The sequence below is a fragment of the Globicephala melas genome, chromosome 12 (genome assembly GCF_963455315.2).
Source record: "Globicephala melas chromosome 12, mGloMel1.2, whole genome shotgun sequence".
NCBI lineage: Eukaryota > Metazoa > Chordata > Mammalia > Artiodactyla > Delphinidae > Globicephala > Globicephala melas.
This window is the reverse complement of record NC_083325.1, coordinates 27,387,350-27,410,848: the sequence shown is the minus strand read 5'-3', so window position 1 is coordinate 27,410,848 and position 23,499 is coordinate 27,387,350. Positions and strand designations below refer to the sequence as shown.

The 23,499-nt window shown below is 37.8% G+C and overlaps 1 protein-coding gene across 2 annotated transcripts in view; it reads left to right on the top strand.

Moving 5' to 3' along the window:
- Positions 1–23,499, top strand: part of ALMS1 (ALMS1 centrosome and basal body associated protein) — a 228,570-nt gene that overhangs the window by 190,456 nt on the left and 14,615 nt on the right. The gene's annotated exons all lie outside the window — the stretch shown is intronic.

Below are 23,499 nucleotides of genomic sequence, written 5' to 3'. Positions count from 1 at the left end.
TTTGTATATGATGTAAGATAAGGCTCCAACTTCATTCTTTTTCTTTTCCAGTTTCATTCTTTTGAAGAGCATGTGGATATCCAGTTTTCCCAGCACCATTTGTTAAGGGGACTGCTCTTTTCCTGTTGAATGGTCTTGGTCCCTTGTCAAGGGTCAGAGGTCATTTGACCATGTGGCACAAAGGTTTATTTCTGGGCTCTCTATTCTAGTCCATTGATCTATTTATCTTTATGCCAGTACCACACTGTTATTATATTACTGTTTTGAAATCAGGAAGTGTGAATCCTCCAACTTTGTTGTTCTTTTTCAAAATTGTTTTGGTTCTTCAGGGTTTCTTATCATTTTTAATGATTTACTGTTTTCAATTTTTTTTATTGCTATATGATCTCCTTCGAGTTGTTTTTTTGCTAACTTAGCAGCCATGTAATTAACCAATATGCTTAAGCCACTGTCTCAAAATATCACCCAGATATGAAATAGTATCTATTGACTCCATTATATGAAAAATCAAGAAACTGGTTGCACTTGCCCTACTTCTCCTCACTCCCCACCTACACACACTTCCCCCAACATAACAATATTTGTTATATTTTGTGAATGTTGTCTCAGTTCATTATGGTACTATTACTACTGTATTGATTAGCTTTGTTTTTAAGAAGTATAACATTTTTCTTCCATGTTGTAAGCAAAATCACCATTTTATGTCTTTTTTTTTGTTGGTTTTTTTTTTTTTTTTTTGCGGTACACAGGCCTCTCACTGTTGTGGCCTCTCCCGTTGCGGAGCACAGGCTCCAGACGCGCAGGCTCAGCGGCCATGGCTCACGGGCCCAGCCGTTTCGTGGCATGTGGGATCTTCCCGGACCAGGGCACGAACCCGTGTCCCCTGCATCGGCAGGCGGACTCTCAACCACTGCGCCACCAGGGAAGCCCTTTTATGTGTTTTTTAAAGAGGGTCAGTATCGTGAGTCTTTTCAGTGTAATTGTGAGTTTATTAATTTAAATAATCTAAATAAAAATAGATTTTTCAACAGTTGTTCAGGAGTGAGCATCTCTTCAGTTCTTATAAATTTGAGATTATCATTCTGTAACCTTTGTATAGGAATAACAACTTGTTTGGGTATAAAACTTTTGAATAATAACCTTTAATTCAAAACTCAGTCAGATTTGCTCCCCCTTTCTGGGCATATACATTAATATTTCTGTGCCAGAGGCAACCCTAATATTTTTTCCCTATTGGATCCTGGATTGTTGTTGGGTTTTTAAAATCTAAGTTTTCTTACTTTCCCAGGGTATGTCTCCGTGTTGGTCAATCTCTATTGATTTTTTAAAAATAAAATTTACATACCTTACAATTCATTCTTGTAAAGTATACAATTCAGTGGTTTTTAGTATATTCAGAGGAGGTTATACAGCCGTCACCACTAATTCCAGAACTTTTTGTCATACCAAAAAGAAACCCTGTGCCCCTTAACAGTCATTTCCTAGCCTTCAACCATTAATCTACTTTCTGTTTCTATGAATTTGCCTATTGGGGACATTTTTTATGAGCAAATCATGCAATATGTGGCCTTTTGTGTCTGGCTTCTTTTACTTAATATTTTCAAGGTTCATCCATTTTGTAGCAGGAATCAGTACTTGTTGTTTGTTATGAACAGTAACAAGCAGTATTTCAAATACATATACAACATGTTTATTCATGAGTTGTTGGACATGTGGATTGTGTCTGCTGTTTTGGCCATAATGAAAAATGCTGCTGTAAACATTAATGTACAGGTTTTTGTATGCACAAATTTCTTCAATTTTCTTACATATATACCTAGGAGTAGAATTGCTGGATCATATGGTAACTCTGTTTAAGCTTCTGAGTAACTGCCAAAGTGCTTTCCAAAGTGGCTGCACCATTTTATATTCCCATCTGGATCATATTTCAATTTGTCTACATCCTCATCAACACTTGTTGTCTGTCTTTTGATAATAGCTGTCTTAATGGGTGTGAAGAGGTATCTCACTTTTTAATGATTTTAATTTGCATTTCACTAATGACTAAGATGTTGAGCATCTTTTCATATGCTTATTGGCCATTTGTTTACCTTTAGAGAAATGTCTATCCCGATCCTTTGCCCATTTTAAAATTGGCTTATTTGTCATTTTATTACTGAATTATGTTTCTTTGTCTATTCTGAATACAAGTCCCTTATTAGGATATGTTTTGCAAACATGCTCTTACATTCTGTGCCGTCCTTTTCACTTTCTTGATGATTTTATTTGTGGTACAAAAGTTTTAATTTTGACAAAGTACAATTTGTCTGTTTCTTCTTTTGTCACTTGTGCTTTTCATGTCATATCTAACACTATTGTCTAACCCAAGGTTACAAAATATTTACTTTTTTTCTTCTAAAAGTTTTATAATTTTAGTTCTTACTTTTAGTTCTATGATCATTTTTTAGTTAACTTTTGTGTGTGGCGTTGAGGTAGTACAGTTTTATTCTTTTGCCTGTGGATATCCAGTGTCTTAGTACCATTTGTTACAAAGACTGTTCTTTCTTCCATTGAATTGTTTGGGCACCCTTGGCAAAAATCAATTGATCAGAAGAAAAAAAAAATCAGAAAAATAAAAATAAAAGAATGGAAAAAAAAGTGATTGATTATAAATGTAAGGGTTTATTCTAGACTATAAACCCTATTTTATTGATCTATATGTCACTCTTTATGCCACTACCACACTGTCTAATTAGTGTGAGTCCTCTAACTTTGTTTTTTCTTTTTCAAGATTGTTTTATCTATTCTTAGGTCATAGGAATATTCAGATCAGCTTGTCAGTTTATACCAAAAAGAAAAAAAAAAGACAACTTGAATCGTGGGTAGGGATTGCATTGAAACTGTAGACAAATTTAGGGAGTACTGCTGTCATAACGATATTAAATCTTCTAATCCATGAACTAGGGTGTTTTCCATTTATTTAGGTCATCTTTAGTTTCTTCAGTGATGTTTGTGGGTTCCACTTCTTTGTAGTTTGGCACTTCTGTTGTTAAAAGTATCCCTGAGTATTTTATTCTTTTTGATACCAATGTAACTAGTATTGTTTTCTTAAGTTCATTTTGGGAATTTTCCTTGTTGTACAGGAATATTACTGATTTTTGTATTTATTTTGGTTCCTGCAACTTTGCTGAACTTGCTTATAGGTTTGAGTAATATGTGTTTGTTTGTGTGTTCATGTGTTCCTTAGTGTTTTCTGTATAAAATATTGTGTCATTTGCAAATAGAGATCGTTTTCCTTCTTCTTTCTGATATCATGTCATTTATCTCTTTTTCTTGCCTAGTTGCCCTTGCTAGAACCTCCAGTACTGTGTTGAATAGAAGTGTTAAGAATGAGTATCCTTGTCTTGTTCCTGATTTTAAGGAGAAATCTTTCTCGTCATTAAGCATGATGTTAGCTGTGAGTTTTTTTTATAAATGCCCTTTATCAGGTTGAGGAAGTTCTCTTCTATTCCTGTTTTGTTGAGTTTTTTTATTTTGGAAGGGTTTGGGTTTTGCCATGTGCTTTTTCTATGTATAATGAAATGATCCTATGTTTTCTTTATGAATATGGTGTGTTACGTTGATTGATAATCATATATTGAACCAACTTTGCCTTCCTGGGATAAATTCCTCTTGGTTTTGATGTATAATCCCTCTTCTGTGTTGCTGGATTCAGTTTGCTAGTATTTTGTTGTGGATTTTCCTTCTATATTCATAAGGAGTATTGGTCTGTAGTTTTACTGTATCTTTGCCTTTTTTATCAGGGTAATACTCTCCTTATAGAATGAATTGGGAAGTAATCCTTCTTCTCATTCTGTTTTGATGATGTTGTTTTTTGAGTTTATGAATGGTTGTTGTTAATTCTACTTTAAATGTTTTTTAGAATTCACCAGTTTGGGCCTGGGCTTTTCTTTGGGGGGTGTTTTCTGATTACTGACTCAGCCTCTGTCCTTATTATAGGTCTGTTCAGATTTTCTATTTTTGCTTGAGTCAGTTTGGGTAGGTCGTTTTTCTAGGAATTTGTCTATTTCATCTAGGTGACCTAATTTGTTGACATGTAATTGTTCATAATATTCCCTTATGATCCTTTTTAATTTCTGTGTGATTGGTAGTAACATCCCCTGGTTCATTCTTAATTTAAATGATTTGAGTTTTCCCCTTTTTCCCTTTGGTAAGTTCTAGCTAAAAATTTGTCCATTTTTGTTGACCTTTTCAAAGAACCAACTTTTGATTTCTTTGATTTTTCTCTTTTTTTGATTCTCTGATTCATTTATTTTCATTCTAATCTATATAATTTCCTTCATTTTGCCTGCTTTAGCTTTTATTTGGTCTTCTTTTTCTGGTTTCTTAAGGTTGAAGGTGAGGTTATAGTTTCAAAATCTTTCTTCTTTTAATATGGACATTTACAGATACAAATTTCTGTAAGCTCTGCCTTCACTGCATCCCATAAGTTTGGGTATGCTTTGCTTTCATTTTCATTCATCTCATTTTCTAATTGCCCTTGTGATTTCTTCTTTGAACATTGGTAGTTAAGAGTGTGTCATTTATTTCTCTATATTTTTGAATTTCCCAAATTTCCTTATTGATTTCTAGTTTCATTCCATTGTGGTCAGAAAACATACTTTGTATAATTTGTAAATGTACTGTGACTTGTTTTATGGCCTAGCATATGGTCTCTCCTGGAGAACATTATATGTGCCCCCAGAAGAATGTGTATTCTGCTTCTGTTGGTTGGAGTATTATGTATATGTCTTTAGGTCTAGTTGGATTATAGTGTTGTTCAAGCCTTCTATTTCCTTATTGGTCTGTCGAGTTTTTCTGTCCATTTTGAAAGTGTAATATTGCAGTCTCCAGCTATTACTATTGAATTGTCTATGTCTCCGTTCATTTCTGTCAGTTTTTTTCCTTTGGTACCTGTCCTTGGTTTCCCAACACATGGCAGACATTCGTTAATTTTTTGATGAAGTATGTTAATTTGTCAACTACCTTTTAGTCTCCCTCTATTGTCTGAGCTTATCTTGGATCCATTTTATTAAGTCCATGTTCTTTTTAAATTTTCTCTAGAGTGAGAGTACAAATTCTTTATTGACTAAAATGGGTAAACCTTCTGGCAAAATAAATTCTTTCTCTTTCCCTTCTTTTTTTCCTTCCTTTCTTCCACTTTTTTGTTTATAAATTTATTTATTTTATTTATTTATCTTTGGCTGCATTGGGTCTTCATTGCTGCGCCCAGACTTTCTCTAGTTGTGGTGAGCGGGGGCTACTCTTCATTGTGGTGCACGAGCTTCTCATTGCCGTGGCTCCTCTTTTTTCTTTTTTTTCTTCTTTTTCTTTTTTTTTTTATTTCCGGTACGCGGGCCTCTCACTGTTGTGGCCTCTCCCGTTGCGGAGCAACAGGCTCTGGACGCGCAGGCTCCACGGCCATGGCTCACAGGCCCAGACACTCCGCGGCATGTGGGATCTTCCCGGACCGGGGCACGAACCCATGTCCCCTGCAGCGGCAGGGGGACTCTCAACCACTGCGCCACCAGGGAAGCCCTCGCCGTGGCTCCTCTTGTTGTGGAGCACAGGCTCTAGGCACGCAGGCTTCAGTAGTTGTGGAGTGTGAGCTCAGTAGTTGTGGCTCGCAGGCTCTAGAGCACAGGCTCAGTAATTGTGGCACCCTGGCTTTGTTGCTCCGTGGCATATGGGATCTTCCTGGACCAGGGCTTGAACCCATGTCCCCTGCATTGGCAGGCAGATTCTTAAACACTGTGCCACCAGGGAAGCCCCCTTTCTTCCACTTTAATGCTATAGAATATTTTCATAAATCCTTTTCTTTTGTTTTCAGATTACCTTTGTCTCAAAACGGTTCTGTGGAAACCATTTATTTGATCACAACCATTTATTTGATCACATTTGATGACCTTATTACCTATTTACAAGATACTGCTTGAGTCCCCTTCCTAGGACATGAACTTGAAGGCTGATTGTGTATGGCTTGTATTTCTTTTGCCCCTCAGAGTTTGGGAAAGGCAGAAAGATAGTAATTGATTCTAGAACTCTGGACAGCTACAGTAGGTGACATTTTTCTCTGCCATTGTTTTCAAACTCATAAATTGATGGCCACCTTATCAAGTGTGGAGGTGAGGAAAGTATCTTGTTCTATAGGGCATGCTCTTGGGGTTTTGCTATTACACTACTGTAAAGTCACCTGGTAGCTGCTTTCATAGCATTGTTGTGTAGGCAGTGATATGACTGAGGCCTTATTTTTTTCTAGCAAATCTTAGTAATAAAACTAAGATATTTAGACTTAAAAAGTTATTTCCCATCCCTTTTTCTGACTTCTTCCTGGCCAAAGCTGGCCTACAGTAAACCATTCTGGCAAGGGCATAAGGAGCTATTTTGACAGGGAACATGTCTCCAATTGGGACATTTACCTTTCTCCTGGGCCACTTATTACCTCAGTCCCTTTTCTGAGATAACAGTGGGGTAGTTTGAATTGTTGACTCACCTTTTACCCTTTTGTATGGTCCTTTGTGTAGGAAGAGCTTTGTGGTGGCTCCTTATATTTATTCCCAGTTGTTTCTTCAGATATTATTTCTGGAATTTTGTGGCGTGAGTTGAGTCTGTTCCCTAGACTCTGAATTTTTTTTTTACTTTTTTAATAAATTTGTTGATTTATTTAGTTAGTTATTTTGGCTGCGTTGGGTCTTTGTGTACGGGCTTTCTCTGGTTGTGGCGAGTGGGGGCTACTCTTGTGGTACACAGGCTTCTCATTGCGGTGCCTTCTCTTGTTGTGGAACACGGGCTCTAGGCATGTGGGCTTCAGTAGTTGTGGCACGTGGGCTCAGTAGTTATGGCTCGTGGGCTCTAGAGCGCAGGCTCAGTAGCTGTGGCACACAGTCTTAGTTGCTCCACGGCATGTGGGATCTTCCCTGACCAGGGCTCGAACCCATGTCCCCTGCCTTGGCAGGCAGATTCTTAACCACTGTGCCACCAGGGATGCCCTATTTTTTAAAACTTTTTGATACTTTTTGTTTGTGTCTTTCAGTTATGAAAGAAAAGGTTCATTAAGGTCTCTGTGCTGTCATGTTTTCTAAAATCCATTATCTGTTTTCTCAGTTTTGTTTCCTCTCTCTCTTTTATATTCGATTTCTTCCTTTTCTGTAGGCTCATTCCTCTCAGCTAGAACGATGCTTATGTCTTTCCTTATCATAGCCTGTGGAGTGAGGGACTTGGCCTGTGGTTGATGCTTCTACACTTTACATCTCTCTCGTCTCTTTATTACTAAATACTTTTGTCAAAAAAGATATTTTATTACTTTTGAGTATAAAAGCAAAAAGATAACTAAATATAAAGAGTTTAGATAATATATAAAATATAAAGACCTTGGAAACCACCCATAATTCTCACCATCCTGAAATAGTCATGATTAACATTATAGATAAGCTTCGAGGTTTATATTTTCTGATTCACATACCTACTGCCTATCTTGGATCTATTTTATTAGGTCTGCAATCTAATGAAGCTAAATATCAAATGAAGAACTCCATGAGAGCATAAAATGAGAGCTTTATTAATGTTTAATTAAATGTTTACCAGTGTTTCTTACACTTTTATAAAACAGGCTGATCTCATATCAGTCTTCACAATCATGTTCGTATATGGAGAGAAACAACAGTCCAAAAAAATGAAATCATACTATGTATATTGTTTTGAAGCTCTGCACTTAGTATATCATAGACATTTTTCTATGCAGTAAATAAAGATTTATGTAGTCATTGTTAATAGCTTTATGGGTTCCATTGTATAAATATAATAGTTAGTTCCTAATGACAGATATTTAAGTTTGTTTTTGAATTTCTCTTTATCATAATCTGCACTTCGATGGGTAGTCTTGTTACATCTTTCTGAATTTTTCAATTTCCTTGAGAAACATTTCTAAACATGGAATTTCTGGGTTACCAATTGTGCACATTAAAAATGTTTAATCCACACTACTAAATTGTCCTTCTGAAATGTTGATTCAATTATTTGTTCACCAGTAATGTGTAATAATATTTTGGTCAGTACCTGCCAATAGCATTCTTGTTAATATTTGCCACATAGGGCAGAAATATGGTATCTATCCTGATCCACATTTCTTTAATCATACGGAGTTTTTAGTTTCTTTTGTGTGTTTATCGACCGTATTTCTTCTTTTTTGAACTGCCTATCTTATCTTTAACCCAGGTTTCCTTAGATATGCTAATGCTTTTTTTTCCTGAACATGTGTACCTAGGACATGTACATTTGAGGGGTTAAGAGTCAATATAAGGGAATAAGTGCAACTGCCTGCTTGTTCTTCCCTTCTTCCTTTGATTACACCTACTCTTTCTTTGACTCATTCTTTCTGTGCCTCTCTCTGCTGTGTCTGTGCAGGCTGTTCCCAGGCTCTATAGTTCATGCTTTTGTCTTATTACAGTATCTTTGCACCCTGTCTGCTTCTGTGTTCTTTCTCTCTACCTCTGTGCACCCGCATTCTGTGCACTTGTGCTCTCCTCCACCCCACCCCATGCTGTCTCTTGTCTCACTGTCTCTGCTGTGTATCTCTCTTGTTTTTCTGGTTACTCCTTTTCTCCTCTCTTTCTCTCATGTTCTTGCTGTGTTTGTGTCTGTGCTCTTTCTCTCTCTCCCTGTTTTTTCTCTCGTTCCCCCTCCCTTTCCCATCTTTTTCTCTCAATGTCTGGATGTATATTCAGATCAAAGAAAAGGGATAGTTTACTGCTGTCAGTACAAAAGAGGTCATATTTATTCAGTTTTTGTTTATGGAGAAAAAGCTGAAGATGAATGATTTCTCTGTATTTTTGACCTCTCATTATTTCCAGTTGCCCACATTTTCAGCAGTGGGGCAAATGAACAACACAAGCTAACTACCAAACAAAGAGACCTCCATGAGAGAATAAAATGAGAGCTTTAGTAATATTTAATTAAATGTTTACCAGTGTTTCTTACATTTTTATAAAGCAGTCTAATTTTATATTACTCTTCACAATCACACATATATGGAGGGAAACAACAGCCAAAAGCAGTATCTTGGAACCCAAGGATAAATTTCATTATATGCTAAGAGGTAAAAAGCAAGATATGATATTTACATGTATTTATATGACTGGAACAAAATTAAATATTAGCAGATTACTTTAAGATTATGGGATTATACATTTTTTCTTTTTAATTTTTCATGTTTGTTTTAAACAAGAAGCACGTCTTTTCTAATATGAAATCAGAAAAATTTCTTTGTGACATTAATTAAAAAGTGACCTCAGCCAGACTGATCAAACATAAAATATTAGTTATGAGCTGGAAGAGAGAATTCTCAAGCTTTTCATTGTGTTCTAGTTTCTGCCTAAAGTACCTGTTTGAAACTCCAATCTAGTCATAACAAATCCTTCTAGAAGCAGAGTGATAGAATTAATACACAGTTTCTATGTTAAGATAAAGTTAATTTTTTTTAATATTTTCATTGGACTATAATTGCTTTACAATGGTGTGTTAGTTTCTGCTTTATAACAAAGTAACTCAGTTATACATATGTTCCCATATTTCTTCCCTCTTGCGTCTCCCTCCCTCCCACCCTCCCTATCCCACCCCTCTAGGTGGTCACAAACCACCGAGCTGATCTCCCTGTGCTATGCGGCTGCTTCCCACTAGCTATCTGTTTTACGTTTGGTAGTGTATATATGTCCATGCCACTCTCTCACTTTGTCACAGCTTACCCTTCCCCCTCCCCGTATCCTCAAGTCCATTCTCTAGTAGGCATGTGTCTTTGTCTTTATTCCCGTTCTACCCCTAGGTTCTTCATGACCTTTTTATTTTTTCCTTAAGTTCCATATATATGTGTTAGCATACGGTATTTGTTTTTCTCTTTCTGACTTAATTCACTCTGTATGACAGACTCTAGGTCTATCCACCTCACTACAAATAACTCAATTTCATTTCTTTTTATGGCTGAGTAATATTCCATTGTATATATGTGCCACATCTTCTTTATCCATTCATCTGTCGATGGACACTTAGGTCGCTTCCATGTCCTGGCTATTGTAAATAGAGCTGCAATGAACATTTTGGTACATGACTCTTTTTGAATTATGGTTTTCTCAGGGTATATGCCCAGTAGTGGGATTGTTGGGTCGTATGGGTGTTCTATTTGTAGTTTTTTAAGGAACCTCCATACTGTTCTCCATAGTGGCTGTATCAATTTGCATTCCCACCAGCAGTGCAAGAGTGTTCCCTTTTCTCCACACCCTCTCCATCATTTATTATTTGTAGATTTTTTGCTGATGGCCATTCTGACTGGTGTGAGATGATATCTCATTGTAGTTTTGATTTGCATTTCTCTAATGATAAATGATGTTGAATATTCTTTCGTGTGTGTTGGCAATCTGTATATCTTCTGGGAGAAATGTCTATTTAGGTCTTCTGCCCATTTTTGGTTTGGGTGTTTCTTTTTTTGTTATTGAGCTGCATGAGCTTCTTGTAAATTTTGGAGATTAATCCTTTGTCAGTTGCTTCATTTGCAAATATTTTCTCCCATGCTGAGGGCTGTCTTTTGTCTTATGGTTTCCTTTGCTTTGCAAAAGCTTTTAAGTTTCATTAGGTCCCATTTGTTTATTTTTGTTTTTATTTCCATTTCTCTAGGAGGTGGGTCAAAAAGGATCTTGCTGTGATTTATGTCATAGAGTGTTCTGCCTATGTTTTCCTCTAAGAGTTTGATAGTGTCTGTCCTTACATTTAGGTCTTTAACCCATTTTGAGTTTATTTTTGTGTATGGTGTTAGAGAGTGTTCAAATTTCATACTTTTACATGTACCTGTCCAGTTTTCCCAGCACCACTTATTGAAGAGGCTGTCTTTTCTCCACTGTATATTCTTGCCTTCTTTATCAAAGATAAGGTGTCCATGTGTGCGTGGGTTTATCTCTGGGCTTTCTATCCTGTTCCATTGATCTATATTTCTGTTTTTGTGCCAGTACCATACTGTCTTGATTATTGTAGCTTTCTAGTATAGTCTGAAGTCAGGGAGCCTGATTCCTCCAGCTCCATTTTTCATTCTCAAGATTGCTTTGGCTATTCGGGGTCTTTTGTGTTTCCATACAAATTGTGAAATTTTTTTATTCTACTTCTGTGAAAAATGCCAGTGGTAGTTTGATAGAGATTGCATTGAATCTGTAGATTGCTTTGGGTAGTAGAGTCATTTTCACAATGTTGATTCTTCCAATCCAAGAACATGGTATATCTCTCCATCTATTTGTATCATCTTTAATTTCTTTCATCAGTGTCTTATAATTTTCCGCATACAGGTTTTTTGTCTCCTAAGGTAGGTTTATTCCTAGATATTTTAATCGTTTTGTTGCAGTGGTAAATGGGAGTGTTTTTTTAATTTCACTTTCAGATTTTTCATCATTAGTGTATAGGAATGCCAGAGATTTCTGTGCATTAATTTTGTATCCTGCTACTCTACCAAATTCATTGATTAGCTCTAGTAGTTTTCTGGTAGCATCTTTAGGATTCTCTATGTATACTATCATGTCATCTGCAAACAGTGACAGCTTTACTTCTTTTCCGATTTGGATTCCTTTTATTTCCTTTTCTTCTCTGATTGCTGTGGCTAAAACTTCCAAAACTATGTTTAATAAGAGTGGTAAGAGTTGGCAACCTTATCTTGTTCCTGATCTTAGTGGAAATGGTTTCAGTTTCTCACCATTGAGGATGATGTTGGCTGTGGGTTTGTCATATATGGCCTTTATTATGTTGAGGAAAGTTCCCTCTATGCCTACTTTCTGCAGGGTTTTTATCATAAATGCGTGTTGAATTTTGTCAAAAACTTTCTCTGCATCTATTGAGATGATCATATGGTTTTTCTCCTTCAATTTGTTAGTATGGTGTTGCACGTTGATTGATTTGCGTATATTGAAAAATCCTTGCATTCCTGGAATAAACCCTGCTTGATCATTGTGTATGATCCTTTTAATGTGCTGTTGGATTCTGTTTGCTAGTATTTTGTTGAGGATTTTTGCATCTATGTTCATCAGTGATATTGGCCTGTAGTTTTCCTTCTTTGTGACATCCTTGTCTGGTTTTCGTATCAGGGTGATGGCGGCCTCGTAGAATGAGTTAGCGAGTGTTCCTCCCTCTGCTATATTTTGGAAGAGTTTGAGAAGGATAGGTGTTAGCGCTTCTCTAAATGTTTGATAGAATTCACCTGTGAAGCCCTCTGGTCCTGGGCTTTTGTTTGTTGGAAGATTTTTAATCACAGTTTCAGTTTCAGTGCTTGTGATTGGTCTGTTCATATTTTCTATTTCTGCCTGATTCAGTCTTGGCAGGTTGTGCATTTCTAAGAATTTGTCCATTTCTTCCAGGTTGTCCATTTTATTGGCATAGAGTTGCTTGTAGTAATCTCTCATGATCCTTTGTATTTCTGCAGTGTCAGTTGTTACTTCCTCTTTTTCGTTTCTAATTCTATTGATTTGAGTCTTCTCCCTTTTTTTCTTGATGAGTCTGGCTAATGGTTTATCAATTTTGTTTATCTTCTCAAAGAACCAGCTTTTAGTTTTATTGATCTTTGCTATCGTTTCATTCATTTCTTTTTCATTTATTTCTGATCTGATCTTTATGATTTCTTTCCTTCTGCTAACTTTGGGAGGGTTTTTTGTTCTTTCTCTAATTGCTTTAGGTGCAAGATTAGGTTGTTTATTCGAGATGTTTCCTGTTTCTTAAGGTAGGATTGTATTGCTATAAACTTTCCTCTTAGAACTGCTTTTGCTGCATCCTGTCGGTTTTAGGTCCTCATGTCTCCATTGTCATTTGTTTCTAGGTATTTTTTAATTTCCTCTTTGATATCTTCAGTGATCACTTGGTTATTAAGTAGTGTATTGTTTATCCCCCATGTGTTTGTATTTTTTACAGATCTTTTCCTGTAATTGATATCTAGTCTCATAGCATTGTGGTCGGAAAAGATACTTGATACAATTTCAATTTTCTTAAATTTACCAAGGGTAGATTTTGTGACCCAAGATATGATCTATCCTGGAGAATGTTCCATGAGCGCCTCAGAAAAATGTGTATTCTGTTGTTTTTGGATGGAATGTTCTATAAATATCAATTAAGTCCATCTTGTTTAATGTATCATTTAAGGCTTGTGTTTCCTTATTTATTTTCATTTTGGATGATCTGTCCATTGGTGAAAGTGAGGTGTTAAAGTCCCCTACTATGAATGTGTTACCGTCGATTTCCCCTTTTATGGCTGTTAGTATTTGCCTTATGTATTGAGGTGCTCCTATGTTGGGTGCATAAATATTTACAATTGTTATATCTTTTTCTTGGATTGATCCCTTGATCATTATGTAGTGTCCTCCTTTGTCTCTTGTAATAGTCTTTATTTTAAAGTCTATTTTGTCTGATATGAGAATTGCTACTCCAGCTTTCTTCTGATTTCAATTTGCATGGAATATCTTTTTCCATCCCCTCACTTTCAGTCTGTATATGTCGCTAGGTCTGAAATGGGTCTTTTGTAGACAGCATATATACAGGTCTTGTTTTTGTATCCATTCAGGCAGTCTGTGACTTTTGGTGGGAGCATTTAATCTATTTACATTTAAGGTAATTATCGATATATATGTTCCTCTTCCCATTTTCTTAATTGTTTTGGGTTTGTTATTGTAGATCTTTTCCTTCTCTTGTGTTTCTTGCCTAGCGAAGTTCCTTTAGCATTTGTTGTAAAGCTGGTTTGGTGGTGCTGAACTCTCTCAGCTTTGCTTGTCTGTAAAGGTTTTAATTTCTCCATCAAATCTAAATGAGATCCTTGCTGGGTAGAGTAATCTTTGTTGTAGGTTTTTCTCCGTCACTTTATTTTTTTATTTTATTTTATTTTTTGTGGTACGCGGGTCTCTCACTGCTGTGGCCTCTCCCGTTGCGGAGCACAGGCTCCAGATGCGCAGGCTCAGCGGCCATGGCTCACAGGCCCAGCCGCTCCACGGCATGTGGGATCTTCCTGGATCGGGGCACGAACCCATGCCCCCTGCATCGGCAGGCGGACTCTCAACCACTGCGCCACCAGGGAAGCCCCTTCCTCACTTTAAATATGTCCTGCCACTTTTTTGTGGCTTGCAGAGTTTCTGCTGAAAGATCAGCTGTTAACCTTATGGGGATTCCCTTAAGTATTATTTGTTGTTTTTCCCTTGCTGCTTTTAATATATTTTCTTTGTATTTAAATTTTGATAGTTTGATTTATATGTGTCTTGGCGTGTTTCTCCTTGGGTTTATCGTGTATGGGACCCTTTGTGCTTCCTGAACTTGATTAACTATATCCGTTCCCATAGTAGGGAAGTTTTCAACTATAATCTCTTCAAATATTTTCTCAGTCCCTTTGTTTTTCTCTTCTTCTTCTGGGACCCGTATAATTCTAATGTTGGTGCGTTTAATGTGGTCCCAGAGGTCTCTGAGACTGTCCTCAGTTCTTTTCATCCTTTTTTCTTTTGCTCTGCAGTGGTTATTTCCACTATTTTGTCTTCCAGGTCACTTATCCATTCTTCTGCCTCAGGTATTCTGCTATTGATCCCTTCTAGAGTATTTTTAATTTCATTTATTGTGTTGTTCATCATTGCTTGTTTCCTCTTTAGTTCTTCTAGGTCCTTGGTAAATGTTTCTTGCCTTTTCTCTATTCCATTTCCAAGACTTTGGATCATCTTTACTATCATTAGTCTGAATTCTTTTTCAGGTAGCCTGCCTATTTCCTCTTCATTTGTTAGGTGTGGTGGGTTTTTACCTTGCTCCTTCATCTGCTTTTTTTTTTCTGTCTTCTCGTTTTGCTTATCTTACTGTGTTTGGGGTCTCCTTTTCGCAGGCTGCAGGTTCGTAGTTCCCGTTGATTTTGGTGTCTGTCCCCAGTGGCTAAGGTTGGTTCAGTGCGTTGTGTAGGTTTCCTGGTGGAGGGGCCTAGTGCCTGTGTTCTGGTGGATGAGGCTGGATCTTGTTTTCCGGTGGGCAGGTCCACGTCTGGTGGTGTGTTTTGGGGTGTCTGTAGCCTTATTATGATTAGAGGCAGCCTCTCTGCTAATGGATGGGGCTGTGTTCCTGTCTTGTTAGTTGTTTGGCATAGGGTGTCCAGCACTGTAGCTTGCTGGTCATTGAGTGAAGCTGGGTCTTGGTGTTGAGATGGAGATCTCTGGGAGATTTTCGTGGTTTGATTTTACATGGAGCTGGGAGGTGTCTTGTGGACCAGTGTCCTGAAGTTGGCTCTCCCACCTCAGAGGCACAGCACTGACTCCGACTTGAGCACCAAGAGCCTTTCATCCACCCAGCTCAGAATAAAAGGGAGAAAAAATAGATAGAAAGGGGACAAAATCAAATAGAATCTAATAAAGTAGGATAAAATAAAATAAAGTTATTAAAATAAGAAGTAAAAAATAATTGCAAAAGTTTAAAAAGTAAAACAAAAAAATTAAGAAAAATAACGGATGGACAGAATCCAAGGACAAATGGTGAAAACAAAGCTATACAGACAAAATCTCACACAGAAGCATACACATACACACTCACAATAAGAGGAAAAGGGGGAAAAATAATCTATCTTGCTCCCAAAGTCCACCTCCTCAATTTGGGATGATTCATTGTCTATTCAGGTATTCCACAGATGCAGGGTACATCAAGTTGATTGTGGAGGTTTAATCCGTTGCTTCTGAGGCTGCTGGGAGAGATTTCCCTTTCTCTTCTTTGTTCGCACAGCTCCCGGGGTTCAGCTTTGGATTTGGCCCCGCCTCTGCGTGTAGGTCGCCTGAGGGCATCTGTTCTTCGCTCAGACAGGATGGGGTTAAAGGAGCACCTGATTCGGGGGCTCTGGCTCACTCAGTCTGGGGCTGGGGGAGGGGTACGGAGCGCGGGGAGAGCCTGCAGCTGCAGAGGCCGGTATGACGTTGCACCAGCCTGAGGCGTGCCATGTGTTCTCCCGGGGAAGTTGTCCCTGGATCACGGGACCCTGGCAGTGGCGGGCTGCAGAAGCTCCCGGGAGGGGAGGTGGGGATAGTGACCTGTGCTCGCACACAGGCTTTTTGGTGGCTGCAGCAGCAGCCTTAGCATCTCATGCCCGTCTCTGGGGCCCACGCTGATAGCCGTGGCTCGCGCCTGTCTCTGGAGCTCCTTTAAGCGGTGCGCTTAATCCCCTCTCGTCGCGCACTGGAAACAAAGAGGCAAGAAAAAGTCTCTTGTCTCTTCGTCAGCTGCAGACTTTTCCTGGACTCCCTCCCGGCTAGCCGTGGCGCACTAACCCCTTCAGGCTGTGTTCACTCTGCCAACCCCAGTCCTCTCCCTGCGATCTAATCTAAGCTCCGAAGCCCAAGCCTCAGCTCCCAGCCCCCACCCGCCCCGGCGGGTGAGCAGACAAGCCTCTCGGGCTGGTGAGTGATGGTCGGCACCGATCCTCTGTGCGGGAATCTCCCCGCTTTGCCCTCCACACCGCTGTTGCTGCGCTCTCCTCCGTGGCTCTGAAGCTTCCCCCCTCCGCCACCCGCAGTCTCCGCCCGCAAAGGGGCTTCCTAGTGTGTGGAAACCTTTCCTCCTTCACAGCTCCCTCCCACTGGTGCAGGTCCCGTCCCTATTATTTTGTCTCTGTTTTTTCTTTTGCCCTACCCAGGTACGTAGGGAGTTTCTTGCCTTTTGGGAGGTCTGAGGTCTTATGCCAGCATTCAGTGGGTGTTCTATAGGATAGGAGCAGTTCCACGTGTCGATGTATTTCTGATGTATCTGTGGGGAGGAAGGTGATCTCCGCGTCTTACTCTTTGGCCATCTTCTCCTGGTCCCTAAGGCATCCATGGCTTCTCTTTTTAAAATTTCATTCCCATAGCCAATCCTCATTCCTGCCCTCCCATCGGAACTGGCCTTGTTATGTAAGTATCTTTTGGCTTACAAGAGTTCTTACAAAATATGTATTCTGTGTTTGTCATGTATTTTCAGTTTATATAAAAGGTATATCATTATTTTTGTTATTTTCGCTAAGCATTGTATTTTTAACATTCATCACATTGCTACACATACATATAATTCAGGTTTCTGATCATTGCATAGTACTCCATTGAGTGCATCTACCAATTTACCTGTGCGCTTTCCCTGTAATGGACACCGAGGTCGCTGTCAATTCCCAACAATGCAAAACACTAGCAGTGCACATCCTTGCCCATATTGCCTTGCCCATTTCTTGTTTTGAGAATTAGCTGCTTATATCCTTTGCCCATTTTTCTCTGAAGAATTTTTCTTATTAATTCTTGAGCATTATTTATATTGTATTAATAGTGTAATAGCATTGCTGTGTACTCAACTTCTTTATTTCTTTTTTCCATGCTAAGAAAGATGTCCCCAACCACAAGATTATAAAAAAGTATTCTCCCCTATTTTTTTAATACTTATTTAAGGTGGGGGGCAATGCATTTAAACACTTAATCCACATGGAATTTATTTTGTGCGTCTAGATATAATTTTATTGCCAAATGTTTATCTAGTTGTCAGTAGAGATTTTTAAATAAAGTCATATTCATAAATTAATTTATGAGAAGAAACTAAACTGGACTCTAATCACTTGGACTTGGTAATTAATAGCCGTGGTTCTTTTGAAATTTCTACCCAAAGCAACTAAAATACTATGCAAACACCTTATCAAAATGGAGAGATTGGAAGAGGAAACTAATTCTGACTGAAATATGAACGAGTTTTATTTATTAAACTTGAAGTTAGATCAAAACATCCAAGTGAAAATATCTAAAAACATAGATACATATGATCTCATGAGTATGTCATGATTGGAATAAAGATTTTAGAGCCATCCATGTAAAAAAGGTGATCATAATCCTCATAAATACTAAAGCTAAGAGGAAAGATTTCAGAGAATGCAGAGAAGAAAAGAGAGTGAGAGGGTCACTTCCAGACCATAATTTTTCAAACCTGATAGAAAATCCTTTGGGACTTATGTCATCTAGCTCTACCACCCTCTACAAGATTTTAATGATCATTTGCTAACCTTCCAGTTTTTCCTGTATATTAATTGAGGACTTTAGCTCTTGATTTTCTTTCTTTTCTACCCCAAACCCAGCCATTATCTGGGAAACCTTACCATCCTGTTAGTTTCTTGACCTTGGTTCTAATGACAAGTACTTCCATTACATTTTAACTATACAGTCTCATGGCCATACTTTGAATTTTGGCATTACTCAGATTCGTTATGTCTCTGCAATCTTTACTCATTCATGTATGAAAAGAAATTTTCTGAGGACCATTCTGCAGGCACAATGCACTTTTGATTTGAGGGGGAGGATATATTAGAGTTATCATCTACCATACTTGCAGAAATAATTGACCAGTTCTGATTTTCTGATGGTGAATAATAGTTATCACCTTAGTTCCTGCTTTTATAAGTTCTAATCTTGCCTCTCAGAGTTAAATCTACATCAAAATGTTATTTTGGGGGCAGACTGGCTAGTAAGTTTTAGTATTGAAACTCCAGTTGCCAGTTTGATCCGTGCATATCTAAAAACTTTTCACAAGAAAAGACTGTCTTTTGGTGCCATCGACTGTATTTCTAATTTTGACTGTCTTATCAATGTGTATCTCTGGTCCTAAACTTTAGTGGTTATAAATTAGCATAAACCCATTTTTCTGAAAGAAAAGCATCTTTCAGCAGGCACCTTGCCGGCAGAAGGTCAGCAATAACAATCTTCATACATGAAGAATAGCTGTATAAGGTGATGTAAGAAAATATAGCCTTTTTCCTATATTTGATATGTTTTCCTAAGCTCAGTTTCCACCTAAAAAGTCATTATTTAATTGAAAATCTTTTTTTTTTCTGGGTCTCTATGATGGTTTGTCTGATCAATGAATATGGGAATGAATTTCACGTAGATTTTAATTAAACTAAAAAGTACTACGTAAAGCCTGAAACATCTCTGAGATGGCGGCAGTTACTTTTTCCCCAGTTGTAGTAAGGCAGTAACAGGTGAGTTTACTCTCACAATAATAGAAATTAAAACAGAAGAAGCCAGCCAGTGTGTATCTCCTTTTAAGACTCTCTGCAACAGAAAGCTTAAACCATGGTAGCTGATAATGTGAGTTGATTTGTAGTCACAAGTCTTTATGTGTAAGCCCAGTTGCAGAGAACTGGGTGGGTTGATTCACATCCAGGCACTAAGGGACGATGAGATCATTAGAGGAAATGCCTGAGACTCTCCCACGGACTAAGGAAAGTGGATTGTTGTGGTTTAACGACAGCATCTGTAAATGAATTCAGTAGCAATTATGTTCTATCCTATGGTGGGTCCTCAGCACAAATTGTCAGGCACGGTGCAGGCCTGTGAATTGTGGTTATTGATTGAATCTGTGGAAGTCAAAAGAGCGTGACGGCACGGTTCTGACGGTTTGCACTTAGCGCTAGCTGTAGTGTGTGTAGCGCTGAACCATACGTACCATACCCAGCGCCCACATTTTTGTTAGGACTGTCCACTGTTAAATGGAAATGACGCTGTTGGTCACCTTCCATTGTTCTTGTACCCCTGATTCAGTAACAGAAGATATAAGAACAGAGAGCACGAGAACCTTTTTTCTCCAAATAAGGCTTCATAATCTACATGTATTTCAGTTTGCGTACATGAATAAACACATTGTTACAGCTTTCTTGAGATCTTTAACATACCATAAAAGTCACCTATTTAAAGTGTACAGTTAAGTGTGTTTTAGTATATTCAGAGAGTTGTGCAACCATCACCCCAATTTAATTTTAACACATTTTCAACACCTACCATAAGCACCCTATATACATTAGCAGGCATTCATTTCTCCCAATCTCCCACCCCTGCCCCAGCCCCTGCTCCGGCTGTGGTTACTAATCTGCTTTCTGTCTCTATAGATTTCTTTATTCTGGACATTTCATGTAAATGGATCTTTTGTGACTGGCTTCTTTCACTTAATATTTTCAGAGTTCATCTACATTGTAGCATGTATTCATTCCTTTTTATAGCCAAATATTCCATTGTATGAATATACATATTTTACTTATCTGTTCATCAGTTAATGTATATTTGGATTTCTTCCAGTTTTGGGCTACTATTAACAAAGCTGCTGTGAACATCCATGTACAAGTTTTTGTGTGGACGTATTTTACATTTCTTTTGGGCATATGGCCATGAATGGATATACTCTGGATAATATGGTAACTCTATATTTAACCATTTGAGGAACTACCAGACTTATGAAAAGTATTGTTACCATTTTGCATTCCTAGCAGCAATGTATGAAGGTTCCCATTTCTCCACATCCTTGAAAACACTTGTTTTTGTCTGTCCTTTTGATTTTCACCATCCTAGAGGGCTAAGTAGATACACTTCGTTGAGAAAGAATTTATTTTTAGACTATTTTCTATTTTTAAATGTTTACCGTTTTATAGGCAGGAATGAACTTAATCAAAAAGATTGAAACTAGAAGCAGAAACACACACACCAAGGCTCCTCATTTAATCCGATGTAAACGTGTGTGCTTTACACCCAGTGGTGCATACCATGTACTTTGGAAGTGCCAGAGGTTCTCAGACTCGTTCTTGGAAGGGACCATCAACACTTCTGCTGCCTCTGCTCCCCAGGGTGCTCCAGCCTCTGCTTCAACAGCTCCACCACTCACTTACCGCTCATTGGCAACTTGTTTCATTTGTCTAAGGCTCCAGTTGGCAAAGGTTTTAAAACTTCAGAAGATCTAAAATCTGCCTGTACTAGATTTCCTGGCTCTGCTTCCAGTTCTGCTCTCTGAAGGCACAGAAAAGAGATCTAATCTTCTACCTCTCAGGTCCCCACTTCCTTCCCTGAAGTATTTTCCCTCAGGTCTTCACTCTTTGAACCATTTCTCACAGGTCATCCTTTCTACTCCCCTTTCCTAAGTTGACAGCTTCTGGGTCTATTTGTTGACATCCTGTTTTTAAGCATGTCCCTTTGAACTAAGCATGTTGTGCTTCAGGTGGTGACAGAGGATTTATCATCTTCCTTTCTGTAAGCTAGAATATTTCTATGGCCTAACATATGTTTTACCCCTACTGAACTCACCAAAGCCATTAAACCTTTATTGCCACACTCTTCCTTATAAGTTTTTGTTTTGTTTGTTCTCATTTCTTAAACTGATAATACATGGTACAAAATTAAAAATATATAAAAGAGTGTTTGATAAAGTGTCTTCCCTCTCCCGTTCCCAGGCACCCATCTTTCCTTTCCAGAGCTACTCAGTGTTACTTGTTCTTGCAAATCTTTTTTTTTTTTCTTGCAAATCTTTACAGAGATTTTTAAAACTTTATCGAAGTATAATTTACATACCATAAAGTACATCCATTTTAAGTATACAATTCAATTCTTTTTAGTAAATTTACAGAGCTGTGCAATCATCACCACAATCCAGTTTTAGAACACTTCTGTCACCCAGTAAAGTCCCTTATACCTGTTTGCAATCAATCCACATTCCCAGCCCCAGACAACCTCCAATCTGCCTTTTTCCTTTTCTGCACGTTTCATGTAAAAAGAATTATATAATATCTAGTCTTCTGCATCTAGCTTCTTAGCATGATGTTTTCAAGATTCATCCTTGTTATATAGTATGTATCAGTACCCCTTTTTATGACTGGTTAGTATTCCATTGTATGGCTCTACCACATTTTGTTTATCCAGTTGCCAGTTGTTGGACATTTGGATTGTTTGATTTTTTTTTTCTGGATAATGTGAATCATGCTGCTATGAACATTTTTGTAAAAGTTTTTGTGTGGACATATGTTTTCATTTCTTTTGCGTATATACGTAGGACTGGAATTGCTGGGTCATATGGTAAGTTTATGTTTAGCTTTTAAGAAAATGCCAAAGTGTTTTCCAAAGTATCTGTACCATTTTACATTCTCAGCAGCAGTTTGTGAAGTTTCCAGGTTCTCCACTTCCTTGTCAACACTTAGTACTGCCCATCTTTCTTATTATAGCCATCCTAGTGGGTGTGAAGTAGTATCTCATTGTGATTTTAATTTGTATTTCCCTAATGACTGATAATGTTGAACATCTTTTCATATGTTTATTGGCCACTGTTATATCTTCTTTGGTGAAATGTCTATTCAAATCTGTTGTCCATTTTTAAATTACATATGTGTAATGTCTCACAATTTATTTAAACCTTTAATTTCTCCCACCAATGTTATATAGTTTTTGGTGTGCAAGCCTTGCACTTACGTTGATAAATTTATTCCCTAATTTTCTTTGCTTAATTTTATTTTCAGATTGCACGTTGCTAGAATATAGAAATACAACTGATTTTTTTATCTTGTTGATCTTGTATTCTGCAATCTGGCTAAACTTATTATTAGTTCTAATACTTTGGGGATTTCTTAGTATTTTCTACTGATAGCATCATGTCATCTGCAAATAAAAAGTTTTACTTCTTCCTTTCCAATCTGGGTTCTGTTCTTTCACAGATATTTTATACATAAAAAGCAAGTAACTGCATATGTTTTCTTCCCTTTTCACAAAAATGGCAGCAAACTTTGTTTTTTGTACTTGACAGTCTATATTGAAAGTCCATTTTAGTGCATAAAGTGTTCTCTCTCTTTTTTTAAAAAAAACAACTGCAGAAAAATTATAGTGGATTGCCAGTCAGATCTTCCTCACCACCCTTTCATACATATTGATTTAACATCATCATAGTCTCATAGTTTTATATTAGTAGCTTTTTACATTTTTTAATCTAAATCATTTGTTCTTTGTAACACTTCTATAATTTCAGAAATTTAGGTGTTCCCTTTTCTAGATGGGGAAACTGGCACAGAGATTATGGCTTGCTCAAGTAGAGACAGCTAGTAAAGGGAAGATCTGAGACTGGTTTAGGTCTTTGGACACCCGACTCAGAGCTTTTTCTACTGCCTCAGAGTTGCTGCTATTCCTTCTGCCTGATGTGTAGGGCCTGACAATTATCCCTTGTTTGATTTGGCCTATCATGCCTGTTATTATTTGGGATCCTGACAGCACTTTCGGCCCTCCCAGATGTGTATTATATGGGAAAGCTGGTTCCACCAACTTATCCTTCAACCCCTATAACTCCATCTTGCCCTCAAGTACATAATGAGAAATTTTGTTGTTTTATTCAAATCTAGTTGTGACCATGTCAACTAGGAAAAACAAGGCTAACCTGGCAGGGCTTATTCTGCCAGCCTTAATGAACCTTGGCTAAAATTTTCTCATCTTTTCTTTAACCTCTAAATGCTTGCAAATTATCAGATTTGTGATCCATGCTAGAATTTTACAGGTCATCATTATTAAACCCCGCAGTTTGCAATGCTTATCTTTTTGAAAATTAAAGTATTTCCTGTCCCCAGACATCTAACATAGCCAGCCCCGTCTCCTCCAGGATCTGTTGCAAATTCCCTGAACACCCTGAAATATAGTTTATCTAGTTCAGGGAAGCAGATATTCTGTT